We start from the raw sequence: 4,891 nt of genomic DNA, 5'->3' as shown, positions 1-4,891 counted from the left end.
CAATGGGGCACTGTTCTTCTCTTGGATGTCAACATTAGGGCACTATTCCTTCCATTAAAACCAATGATGGAGCACCATCCCCCCTACTGACTCCATCAATGGGGCACTGTTCTTCTCATTGATATTAGCAATAGGGCACTATTCCTTCTATTAAAACCAATGATGGAGCACCACCCCCCCTACTGATGCCATCAATGGGGCACTGTTCTTCTCATTGATATCAATAAGGCAATATTCCTCCCATTAAAACCAATGATGGAGCACCATCCCCCCTACTGACTCCATCAATGGGACACTGTTCTTCTCATTGATATCAACAATAGGGCACTATTCCTCCCATTAAAACCAATGATGGGGCACCATCCCCCTACTGACTCCATCAATGGGGCACTGTTCTTCTCATTGATATCAACAGTAGGGCACTATTCCTCCCATTAAAACCAATGATGGAGCACCAAACCCCCTACTGATGCCATCAATGGGCACTGTTCTTCTCATTTATATCAACAATAGGGCACTATTCCTCCCATTAAAAGCAATGATAGAGCACCATCCCCCCTACTGACACCATCGATGGGGCACTGTTCTTCTAATTGATATTAGCAATAGGGCACTATTCCTTCTATTAAAACCATTGATGGGGCACCATCCCCCCTACTGACTCCATCAATGGGGCACTGTTCTTCTCATTGATATCAACAATAGTGAACTGTTCCTCCCATTAAAACCAATGATGGAGCACCACCCCCCTCTACTGATGCCATCAATGGGCACTGTTCTTCTCATTGATATCAACAATAGGGCACTATGCCTCCCATTAAAACCAATGATGGGGCACTGTTGCCAGGGCATTTTCTACTCCCACTGGCTGCAGTCCGGCCCCCTTAAAGCCTGATTGACAGCAGCCTGGCCATTTGCTTAGAAAGTTTGGAGACCCCTGCCCTAATACATTCTATGCATGAAGGTAAAAAACCTTCTGGGTGCAGTTCCCCCCAGCTCCCCCTTATACTTACCTAAGCCCCTTCTCGGTCCAGCAATGTGCATGGAGCAGCAGCTCTCTCCTCATTGGCTCACACAGCACTAAGAGTCATTGGCTCCTTATGCTGTCAGTCACAGCCAGTGAACCAATGAGGAGAGAGCAGGGGCGGGGCCAAGCCAATGTCCATTCGTAGGAGCGCATCTGAGGAGCGAGCCTGCTTGAGTGCCCCCATAGCAAGATGCTTGCTATTGGGAGACACTCGGCAGGGGGGAGGATCCAGGATCGCCGACATGGGACTTAAAAAATAAGAGGATTTGGGATGCTCTGTGCAAAGCTATTACACAGAGCAAGTAAGTATAACGTGTTTATTATTATTATTAATTTTTTCTCGCCTTGGCTAGGATGGTGCAATGGGACCTGTGCATGTACAGCAATGCAGCAGGTCACTGCAGGAGCCCTTGTGGCCTCCCTGCACAAGTACAAGGATTGGGTTTCTATATCAGGGGTCTGCAAACTATGGCCCTCCAGGTGTTGAGGAACTGCATATCCCATGAGGCCTTGCATGACTCTGACAGCCACAGGCAAGACTCCCAGAGGCAGAGGCATGATGGGACTTTTAGTACTTCAACAGCTGGAGGGCCATAGTTTGGAGACCCCTGTTGCACATCATACATTCTAGGAGTGAACTTGCAGTACCTTATGTGTAAGCAGGTGATTGGAGGAGTGCGGTACAAAATACTGTGAGTTAGCATGCTGCCCAGGAGTTAGGAAAGGGTTCAAGTGGAACTGCACTGCATCTGAGCACCGCTAACCAAAAATGCTCTTTGATTCATTTTCATTATTCAAAACAAACTCCCCCATCCATCCATGCCTCCATACTTTATTTTGCTGAGACATCATTTTGAAAAACACCTCGTAGCGTTTCTGGCAGTGGCTATCTTGAGTAAGGGCAGATGACTCATGTACGTAGCAGTTACTTCCTGGAATCCATCTGTCCTTAGCTCAGGCGTTGGCTGAGCTGAGAACCCTCCCTCCCCTCCTGAAGACTCTTGGGGGCTGAGAACTCTCCCCTCCTGAAGACTCCTGGGGGCTGAGAACCCTCCCTCCCCTCCTGAAAACTCCTGGGGGCTGAGAACCCTCCAACCCCTCCTGAAAAATCCTGGGGGCTGAGAACCCTCCAACCCCTCCTGAAGACTCCTGGGGGCTGAGAACCCTCCCTCCCCTCCTGAAGACTCCTGGGGGCTGAGAACCCTCCCTCCCCTCCTGGGGGCTGAGAACCCTACCTTCCCTCCTGAAGACTCCTGGTGGCTGAAAACCCTCCCCTCCAGAAGACTCCTGGGGGCTGAGAACCCTCCCTCCCCTCCTGAAGACTCCTGGGGGCTGAGTTCCCTCCTGAAGACTCCTGGGGGCTGAGAACCCTACCTCCCCTCCTGAAGACTCCTGGGGGCTGAGAACCCTACCTCCCCTCCTGAAGACTCCTGGTGGCTGAGAACCCTCCCTCCCCTCCTGAAGACTCCTGGGGGCTGAGAACCCTACCTCCCCTCCTGAAGACTCCTGGTGGCTGAGAACCCTACCTCCCCTCCTGAAGACTCCTGGGGGCTGAGAACCCTACCTCCCCTCCTGAAGACTCCTGGGGGTTGAGAACCCTCCCTCCCCTCCTGAAGACTCCTGGGGGCTGAGAACCCTACCTCCCCTCCTGAAGACTCCAGGGGGCTGAGAACCCTCCCTCCCCTCCTGAAGACTCCTGGGGTGTATGACCTCATTGCCTAGGCATGGAAAGCAGGAAGGAATGCAACAAAAAAGGTGAAAACATGTAAATATTAAACACGTTCCTATCTATTTACTAATGCTAGCAGCATGAGGATCAGAAATAGTCCATGTTGATTCAGAGAGTGAAGTTCTGCTGTAAGGCTGGCCATACACTATACACTTTTCTGTCCAATTTCTGCCCAATTTCCTTTAGATTTACCTTCAACTATGTGGTGCAAGGGCCCGCCTAATTGGATACAATTGAAAGTGTTGTTAAGGTTTGACCTCCTATTATATGGTTTTTGGTCAATCTAAAGCAAAATTCTCAAGAAAATTTTGTGGTGGGACTCTAAATACAAGGGAAGGTAGTTGATGTTGGCTGGGCCTTCCACACGGGAGCGAACAGGAGGTGTGCTGCAGGAGGTAATTCCACCAAGAACATGTGGTTTCACTTTGGTGGTACCCAGTTGGGGTACCGGACCCGGAATATGGACCTTTCATAAGGAACATTTCCTTAGAGGTATGATATGGGCAGCCTAAGTTAGGATGAGCAGGAACTGTGGGAGACTGGAGAGTGCTGGAATACCTCTGTACTTGCACAGAAGTTCAGTAAATGTTCTCAAAGTTGCTAATTGCCTGGTCTGAAGTTCCTCTAACGGGGTGCATTAGGGACATGGCTTATCTAAAAGAACAAAGATTGTAACATCAAGGGGGATGAAGAGGAGAAGTAAGAGAACCACCATGAAGGAGTTAATCGTACAGTGCATTTGGAAGAAGCTACATTATATTGCCAAAAGCAGGGACGGACTGACCATGCGGAAACTCGAGGGCCCAGGGTCAGTAAGGGGCCCCATGAGATGCCCCTGGTATCTTTCATAGGCTTTTTTGGGTGTGGTTTGAGTGTGGGCAAGGAAACAGGGGCCCCATGATCCCCTATTGCCCGGGAGCCCCATGAGTTGTCAGTCCACCCCTGGTCAAAAGTATTGGGATGCCTGCCTTTCCACGCACATGACCTTTAATGGCCTCCAAGTCTTAGTCCGAAGGGTTCAATATTGAGTTGGCCCCGCCCTTTGCAGCTATAACAGCTTCAACTCTTCTGGGAAGGATGTCCATAAGGTTTAGGAGGGTGTCTATGGGAAGGTTGGACCATCCTTCCAGAAACACATTTGTGACACATCCATTGGATTGCCAGACAGAATGATTCATCACTCCAGAGAACACGTCTCCCTTGCTCTAGAGTCCAGTGGTGGCGTGCTTTACACCACGGCATCCAACGCTTTGCATTGCGCTTGGTGATGTAAGGCTTGGATGCAGCTGCTCGGCCATGGAAACCCATTCCATGAAGCTCTCTATGCCCTGTTGTTGGGCTCATCTGAAGGCCACACCAAGTTTGGAGGTCTTTAGCTATTGACTGCAGACAGTTGGCGACTTCTGCGCACTGTGCGCTTCAGTATGCGCTGACCCCGCCCTGTCATGTGACGTGGCCTACCACTTGGTGGCTGAGTGGCTCTTGTTCCCAGTTGCTTCCACTTTGTTATAATCCCACTAACAGTTGAGCGTGGAATATTTAGTAGCCAGGAAATGTCACGGATGGACTTATTGCACAGGTGGCCACCTATCACGGTACCACGCTTGGAGTCACTGAGCTCCTGAGAGCGACCCATTCTTTCACCAATGTTTGTAGAAGGAGTCTGCATGCCTAGGGGCTTGATTTTATACACTCGTGGCTGTAGAGGGGATTGGGGCATCCCGATACTTTTGGCACTATAGTGTATATCTAACATACCATTGCTGTGAGTAACCAGAACTGGTGGGAATGTAGGTAGGTAATACGGTGAGCCCTGGAAGAGAGGGGGTTGGTGGCAGGGGCGGACTGACAATAGGGGATCATGGGGCCCCTGTGTCCTTGCCCAAATTCAAAAAAGCCTACGGAAAAGGTACCAGGGGCATCTCATGGGGCCCCCTACTGACCCCGGGCCCTCGGGCACTGCCCGAGTTACTGAATGGTCAGTCCGCCCCTGGTTGGTGGTCTGATCCCCTCCATAGTGAATGGTGCCCCTTTGTATCTGGAACCAAACTCGCAACACTGGGAACCTACAGACCTAGCTGAAAGCGGAAGAGAGTAAAGAAGAGTTAGCGTGCATGACAGGACCTCCACATTGT

This window comes from Staurois parvus, unplaced genomic scaffold (assembly GCF_062004578.1).
Source record: "Staurois parvus isolate SC_StPar_1 unplaced genomic scaffold, SC_StPar_1.0 ptg000378l, whole genome shotgun sequence".
Lineage (NCBI taxonomy): Eukaryota > Metazoa > Chordata > Amphibia > Anura > Ranidae > Staurois > Staurois parvus.
The sequence above is the reverse complement of the archived record's forward strand: the minus strand, read 5'-3'. Positions refer to the sequence as shown.